Source organism: Castanea sativa, chromosome 9, assembly GCF_040712315.1.
Source record: "Castanea sativa cultivar Marrone di Chiusa Pesio chromosome 9, ASM4071231v1".
NCBI classification, from domain to species: domain Eukaryota; kingdom Viridiplantae; phylum Streptophyta; class Magnoliopsida; order Fagales; family Fagaceae; genus Castanea; species Castanea sativa.
In genome coordinates, this window is record NC_134021.1 from 32,688,197 (window position 1) to 32,697,708 (window position 9,512).

The window sequence follows — 9,512 nt, forward strand, 5'->3', positions numbered from 1 at the left end:
GCCTAAATTCATTTAAGATCACAAAGATTTTGATAAATTTTAAGACTAAGATAGGTTAGATGAATTTCAAATTATATAAAATTTAAAAAAGACTTGCACAAGACTAAGTAAATATGATAAATTTCAAACTATAATAAAGTCTAATCTATATCTATATATAATATAAAAGCGAAATGTTTAACTTTTTTTGACCACTTCTTATTGTGTTACAAGACTATATAAATTATGCCATGTATACATTTAAAAACATCGAATAATTGTGGCTTTTTATTTTCCCTATTAAGTTTCAGTATCTACTCACTGTTGCACATAAGATGTACATATTACAACAAAAAATTGTCATTGAGAAGAAAAGTATTGGTAAGTTGTAGGGAAGAGAATGAGAAATTTGAGAAGAAAAGCATTTGTAAAACATTTAAAGAAATTGTTCAATATTATTCTTGCTACCATTGGTGTGGCTTGATTCTTAAACTTTTTTCACTTTTTAACAACAACAACAACAACAACAACAACAACAACAACAACAAAAAAAACCAACTTACAAAAAATCAACTGCACAAACTGTTGGGAATTTAAAGGAGTAATATAATGAAATAGCAAAATAATCCAGTAGACAAACATATAATTTAATTAACTTGGTGGTGCAATTGAATGTTATGCTTAGACAATATTTGCCCTCACATAAGAGTTGCTAAATGGTAACAACAAATTTGTTCCAAGGATGCAACCAAGTTTATTGGGTTCTACAAATAATAATTTTGGAGAAGACCTACAGATTTCTTGTGTTTCTAAAAAAGATGAAAAAGAAGAATTTGAAAAAAAGTTACCAAATAAATATGAACCACTATTTATACCCAATTGATTATGACATTTCAATAGACACATTATTCATGCAATATGCATTTTTTCGGTCAATAAACACATTTACATTAAATAGGCACATTTTCGGTCAATAGACACATTTTTATTTAATAGGCGCATTTTCAATTAATAGGTACTGTGGGGTACTAGAATTCTGAGTAAGGCAGTTACGCCACGTGTCATAGCATGGTTGATAAAAGCAATTGCTGTGCTAAGGACTAGTCCATGTCCTCGGATTATATGATCACGTCACCAATATGTCATTAAAGGAGGCCTTACTGTGTGGAAAGAGCTTTGGAAATGGGACTAACACTAACGTGATTGAAGAATTGGAGGCTGCCACCACATTCAATGCATCTTACTAAACACTCTTGAACAGTGCTGCCTTGGTTGCTGCATCTCACAGGGGTACATGGAAGGTGGTTGATGGGACTGGCACTTGAGTGGTGGCATGCGTGATCAAAAAATAGAAGGTCAGGATCATCTAAAATGGCCTATATAAAGTAGAAGGTCTCCCAGAGAGAGGGGATCAGAAATACAGCAGAGAAAAACATTGTAGCACAAAGAAAGGAAATTGTAAACAAGTCTAATAGTGATATATTCAAGAACAAAACCTCCTCCAAGGAGAATTATCCTTCTCAATACTGTGATTGCCTTCTATTTTTTCTTGTCTCTTTGATTTTCTTGGCCCATAGTAAGCGCTATCTCACCCATGAAAGCCTAGTTTCAGAGCCCACTCTAACAAATTCATTGTGTTGGACTATTTGAGACTAGGTCCTTCAATCGTTTGGGCCCAGGAGTCAAATCCAGTTTTTACAGGTATCTTTAATATATTTATTCAATATGAAGGATTATGACATTTCAATAGGTACATTTTGGTTTATCCAATTTAAAGGGTTATGACCTTTCAATAGACAACTTTTAGGATATATATTACAACTTATTTTGTATATACCTATATATACAACACAAACTAAACTAGAGACACAACATTTTATCTTTTATTCCTTCCTACAAAAAACAAATAAATAAAATAATATTGCTTTCTTATTTATACGCTTTTCTCTCCATCTCTGTCTAATTTGTTTCCTGTGCACAAGTTTGAATAAAGTGAGTCCATAAAAGTTTTTCTCCTATTTGCTTAAAAAACTCAGAAAGAAGATTTCTCTTTTTAGTAACACAGGCTAGCAAAGTGCCAAAGCAAGTTTCAAGGTCAGATACATTTTCTCAAATTACCACTAAGGTAGAATTTGCACAAGACAGAATAACTAATAAAAAAAAATTCAATTGATTCTAATTTTTGAAGGAACAACTCCCTTAAAAGGAATTTCCAAATTATACCTATCATAAACTTAAATCGACGGTGTTAGAACTGCTTTAACTTTCTCAGTTACTCTCTGTTTACAGACTCCACGAATTGACAATGTCTGTACTGTGTTTCCTAGTGTTGCCTAATTTGGAAGTTTCATTGGCAAATATAAAAAAGTGAGTCTAGTAAGAGAGAGGAAATGAACATGGCGTTAAAACTCTAAAAACTAAAAATTGTAAAAACCAAAGGTTCACCTAAAGAGAGGTGGGAAGAAGAATAATAATTGCAACTTTTCATACTGAAGAAGAATTTGATATCAAATTTAATAATAATATACAATTCATTTTTTTCTTTGATAAAAAAAAAATAGGGCCTCCAATTTAGTTAGTGATTCTAATGAGATTAGAGTCCTTAACAGATGACCTTGTATTTAATTAAAGGATGCACGAAGATAAGCTATTAATTATAAAGTTTTTTCCCAAATAATAAAAAAAACATAATGGTTCACAATATGGAAAACTAGCATAATGACCACTCAAAAAAAAATCCATATTAAATATAATGAAGTCATTAGCATAGATTTTGTATCTTCAAATTAACTTATAGTTTATTGCATTTTCATTCTTGAGAAAAGAATGAAGAAACTCAATTTGTTTTGGTCTTTGGTTCCGTGCTTGAATCAAAAAATTGTGATTTGAAATGGGATTTTGAGTTTGGTAGTACATCGGTAACTTGCTTCCTATCAAGTTGCTTTATATGAGATATACATGATTATGACTTATTTATGTCATAGGACCCACGTGGCATATCTAAATCTAATCTTTGGTTATATAATTTCTTACCAAAATAAGTTAAAGTTTAAATCCAAACACATTGTTTGGATTAATATATTCCTCTCTCTCTTCTCTTATTTTATATATATATATATATATATATATATATATATGAGATGGGTTCAAGTTACACATTTTCTAAACCATTGGATTTAAGTAGATCCAATAGTTAGAAAAATGCACTTATTAATGCTGATATTCTAATAAAGATCTTATTTATTATCCTTATTTATAACATTTCATACTTATCTCTAATCCCAAAAATAGGTATATCTTTCTCTCTGCTCTCTCCTTCTCATCCACTACACATTTCTCTCTCCTCCATTGCTCTTCCACGTCTATTTTCATAAGGTGCCACCTCCATAGCCACATAAAATTTGATGAATCAAAAACTCGAACTAATTAAACATAAGGTTGAAGTAAATAACTTAATCCCAGGTTGTTGGTTTCCCAACTTTACTAGGTGCTAGTTAGGCATTATTACTGCGAAATTAAAGAATGTGCTTATGGTTGGCGAGATTGGGAATCAATCAAACCTTTGATTCTGTATTGCAGAACCTGTTAGGTTATCTTTCAAATCTGAATGATGTGTTATGTAATAAACTTTGTCCCAAAACTCATTAGTTTTTAATGCATTTTCTTTCTACCAAAAAAAAAAAAAAAAATTGGTCATATTTTCTGTCATAGGCATAGCTTTTAAGTTAATATGTAAGAAAATGACAAATAGTTTTGTCAACTAATTGGAATTGTGTCAGTGCTTTCATTGCAATAAGACTTATTTAAGTGAAAATCAATAAGACAACTCTAGATCTACGGTTCTACCCCCAATGGCAACTAGTTTGAATCTTAAATGTTGCAAAGTGAAATTTGACTTCTTTGCCCATATCCCTAATTTCCTAAGGCCATAGCATCAACTGCTCCACTGATTAGTCTAGTAGTCCCATAATGGGATATGATTCATATATATATGAATCATCTATCTAATAGAGTACTACTAATTCATCATACATTAGAGTAATCATTTTACTTCCAATCTCATGCACTAAAAGTCTCACTATGTGAGCAATCATCAATGACATTAGGTTCACACAGTTGGTACGGCTCTCACACTCAGATATGTCATTCACAATCTAATTTTTGCCAGTTTGTGCAATAATGCATTTGCTACCTTCAATATGTGGCTGTGGAGGTTAGTTTCAATTTTTAAGTTATTTACTTCAGTCTTATGTTTAATTAATTGGAGTTTTTTTTATTCATCAGATTCTATGTGGTTATAAAGGTGGAATTTTCTGAAAATGGATGTGGAAAAGCAATGGAGGAGAGAGAAATGTATAGTGGATGAGAAGGAGAGAGTAGAGAGAAAAATATACCTATTTTTGGGATTAGAGATAGGTATGAAATGTTATAAATAAAGATAATAAATGAGATCCTTATCAGAATATTAGCATTAATAAGTGTATTTTTTTTTTACCATTGGATCTACTTAAATCCAATAGTTTTGAAAAGATGTAACTCTTTAAAGTTACACCACTACAAATAATCAAGTTCATGAATAAATAACAGCAGATATTATTGCCAAAGGCTAAATAAAAAAATTGGTTCATAATGCAATTGTGAGTGAGTGAACAACCATTGGTATCTCATTGCTAGGAAAATGTCATTAGTACCCTATTAAACAAAAGCTGTGATATAATTAAAAGCCCTATCAAGCCACAGATTATTGAAGATGACATCTTTGCAATGTTTTTTTTTTGTTAAGAATTAGTGTCAATAAGAAAACTTTCAATCAGGGTACTACAAGGCTGAAATTGGAGGTTTTGGCTATGGTGGGGTGACCTTAAAGGTTTTAAAAGTATCTTGAAAAAAAAAATGGCAAAATGACATTTAATGAGGTGGAAAACAATAGAATCTCAATCATTAAAAAATAAAAATATGGAAAGTAATAAATAAGGAGTGAGAAAAAATGCTACTCCCTCTATCTCAATTTGTTTGTCCTGTTTGAAAAGCCAAATTTTTTTAAGGAACATCGTTTATTATCTTATTTGCCTTATAAAAATGTATAAGTTTACAAAACCACCCTTAAATAAATTTATCAACTTTTTTTTGAAAGAGTTATTCTTAATGAGGCAACTAAAAAGTTGGCCCAATTAGAAAGATTTTTTAAATATTTGTTATTTTTTTTTCAAATAGTTTTGAAAATAAAGTAAGGGTATAATAGGAACATTAGTAAATTAATTAATTTTATTTCTAGAAACATGACAATATTTTGGGACATCCCAAAATGGAATATAGGACAAACAAACTGGGATGGGTGGAGTATTAATTTGGTAAATGAGTTGGTAAGGAATTAATATTTAATGATGTTTTTTAAACCGTTAGGTCTCTTAAAGATCTATGATATAAAAAAAGTATAACTTCAATAAAGTTACACTAGGTATAACTTGAACTCATCCCATATATATATATATAACTCTTCCTAAAGAATGGAATTTGGAACAAGAAACTCCACATGTTAAACCTCTTTTTAATGAACTTGATCTTACTAATATTCAACAATATGCTGATAGTACTGTAAAAATATGTTTTGGTGAAAATAAACATTTGAGGATCAACGAAGGAAGACATTCCTTAGCTGGATCTAAAAGTTTTGTTAAACGAGATCATGATATTGATGAGTTTTTGAAAAGGAATTTTGAAAAACCTGATTTAAGGCTAAAGAGAGTTGCAAGCAATAATTCCTAAGTTAGCACTACTTTTTATTCAACTAAAGTTGAATCTCTCTCTAACATTAGCAGAAATGTTAATGAAGAAGAAAATGATGCAAAGTCTACTGCTCCTTCTGGATCTGATTTTCCATCTATTGAAACCCCTATTTATCAAAGTCAACTAAGAGTGATAAATCTTGTGAATAAAGATTTTGAAATTGATATGGTTGCTTTGTATAATGAATTTATTTCTGCAAAAAACAGAAGTAAAAGAAAGTATTTCCAAAGTACTTTTGCTCAGTCCGAGAAAGATAGAGTAAAGAGGAAATGGAAAGAAAACAAAATATTATATATATATATATATATATATATATATATATATATATATATATATATATATATATATTATAGACACGCATAAGATCTAGAGATAGAAAAAGTTTGTTCAACAGTTCTAACTCTATATTCAGAGATCTAGAGATAGAATTTGGCCATTTTAGCAATCAGTATCCATCTAGAGATCTAAAGCAAAAGCAAGATCCTTGAAATCATAAAGGATCTTGCTCTTGCTTTAGATGATTCTAATATTATTAAAACTTTGACATTAAACATATTGACATCTGATTATGATATGGATGAAGGCAGTAAGCCTTTTACTCTTATTTACCGCATCTATTACCGATTGCTTGATTTTCAGTTAACTCCTCATGCTAGAGGAAGAGATCTTGCTGGTAAAACCATGTTAATCCAATGTTCTACCCCTGATGCTAAGATCCAAGTCCCTAAAATGATTTAATGGCAAGATATAACTCTTCCCAAAGAATGGACTTTGGAACAAGAATCTCCACTTGTTAAACCTGTTTTTGATGAACTTGATCTTACTAATATTCAACAATATGCTGATGGTACTGTAAAATATGTTTTGGTGAAAATAAACCTTTGAGGATCAACGAAGGAAGACATTCCTTTGCTGGATCTGAAAGTTTTGTTAAACGAGATCATGATATTGATGAGTTTTTGAGAAGGAACTTTGAAAAACCTGATTTAAGGCTAAAGGGAGTTGCGAGCAACAATTCTCAAGTTAGCACTGCTTTTTATTCAACTAAAGCTAAATCTCCCTCTAACATTAGCAGAAATGTTAATGAAGAAGAAGATGATGTAAAATCTGATGCTCCTTCTGGATCTAATATCATAACCAGATGTCATTATAACTGCTTAGTTGGTTCTACTGCCTTACTTTCAATTACATTTACTTTCAATTATTACTATATCTGTTGTGCTTCCACCATCTGCGCTGTCATCCTTCTCCCTTTATGGTATCAGAGCCATTCTTTCCTTGGCCGCTAGTAGTATTGTTGTATCCTTCATATCCTGTCTGTGTCTACTCGACCTTGTGATACTTCATTGTTGTGTTCCTTCTTACCATCGTTGGTGCCATCGTAGTCGTAAAGTGAAATCCCAGATCCGAACAGTAAGGCTCGTGAAGCCGAGAGAGCATGAGGGCATGAGAGGAATAGGGTTGGTTGCGGTATGTGTTACAAAATGCAACGGTTGTGAGAAAAATATGATAATTGAGTGTTATAACTAGGATAACTATGGATAGGCTGTGGAGGATAGTAGTACAAGGCTTGAAATCATAGAGGGAGAAGGACGGTGGCGCCAATGACGGTATGATCCTATATGTAAATATTGTAGTTACAAGATTTCAATTAATAGGATAGTAGTACAAGGCTTGAAGGCTAAACCTGGTTCTAGTTACAAGCTTTGTAGATAGTAATGAGATATTCTAACTATTTAGGAAATCTAAAGAAAGTCCTAAAAGAGAATTTTGAGCTGCAATAAGGGCCGAGCAGTATAATATATATATATATATATATATATATATATATATATATATTATAGACACACATAAGAAAAGTGAAAACTAAACAGCTCCATGTTGACACCAACACTCCACCAGCCAAGATAATGAAAACCCCATTACACCACAGCAAAATAATGAGTAAATAAAATGTATTTTTTTTCTTTTAAAATAATTGCAGCACCCAAGTGCAAAACTCCAAATCCCATCATAATGAGAAAGAGATTATTTATAATAAAAAGAAGAAGAAGAAAAGAAAAAAGAAAGAAAGAAACGTTGCCATCTATGGTTTTTGTTGACACCATCTTGATGAAAATTATGTTGCTTTCAACTACTTGTCTCTTTACTAACAAAACCTGTATAAGTAACCGTTTTGGTTCTTGACTTTTTATCATTTTTGGTTATTTTTTATTTCTTAGTTTTTCAACATGACCAGACTAGACTAATGTGCCATTCGTAGTAAAATTTCCCAGTTGCATTAGGTTTTTAAAATTATTGGCGAAATTTCCGCTTATTCTTGGCGTGATTACTCTACAAGTACAAAGTTCTTGTAGAGTGAAGAGTAAGAACCCAAGTTCAAGTTTTTAGAAGAAAAAAAATACAGGAAAAAATATAGACAAATAATCAATATTTATAGAAGTGCTTTTGAAATATATGATACTAGTCGCTAGCTCGTCCAAAGCACGAAAAAAACACTCAAGAGATTTTAAAAAATAGTACTAATATTTTTCAAAGATTTTTTTCCTTCTATCTCCCGTTTAATAATGGTTGAATCCCTTAATATTTAAATGTTACAGAATTTATAATTTTCTCATTTGTTTGATTTGTCTTTGTAAACGCATATTAATACAAAACATATAACTCGTAAAATAGAATTCCATTGTAAGAAGACTACTATTCTTTTTTTGGGAAAAGAAGAATACTATTTTATTGTTGCAAATTGGGTTTCTACAATGAAACTTCTAATGTACTAAAAATACCAATTATGTTAATGGCCTAGATATCATTTTGGTTTGGTTTAAAAAATGATATATTTCGGTACCAATCAATACTATTGTAACGTTTCAAAAATATCATTTTATAAATACTAAACTGAATGTTCTATAAAATGCTAAAGGTACTAAAAATTTTATAACATAACATTTTGTAAATTGATATGATAATAATTGTGATTAGTAAATAGCAATAATTTTTTTTTAAAAAATTATGCCGAGTGATGTTAATTTTTAGAAGTTAAGTGGTGAAATTTATTTTATCTTTAGTATCATTTATATTTTTTACTCTAACTATCCTACCAACATATTTGTACGTTATTTTATTCTCATCCACTTATTCTCTCTACCTTTTAGGTTTTTTTTTTTTCTTTATTTTATTATTATTTTTAAACTCCTCCACATGTCTCCAGTCAAAGGTAGTCAATAACATTTCTGTTTTGTCTGGCAAACAAAAATAAAACAATAGATGCACTCATATATTATCACCAAATTAGAGCATCTCTAATAGATTTTTCAAATTTTTATACTGTTTAGAGAATAAACAGTGATTTTTACCTTTTAACTACCTACTTTTTCAAATACACTTTCCAACAGGCTCTCTATCCCATTATCTATATCATTTAAATATTATTTCTTTATTTATTTTTTATTTTTTTAACAACTACACATCTTTCAACATTTTTTTAATCAATACCTGATTATTATAATAATAAAAGACATTTGAAGAATGAACAGTAACCCATCAGATTTGATGAGCTACTGTTCATGAGCCAAAAAAATTTTAGAATTTAGAGAATCTATTGGAGACCATTTTTTTGGTTTCATTATCTATTATAGAGAATATTTGGCCTAGCTACTCCATTGGAGGTGCTCTTATGATGTATTTAGATAATGATAAAAATAATAATATAATAGTACAATAATATTAACAATAACAAAAGCCCTTGT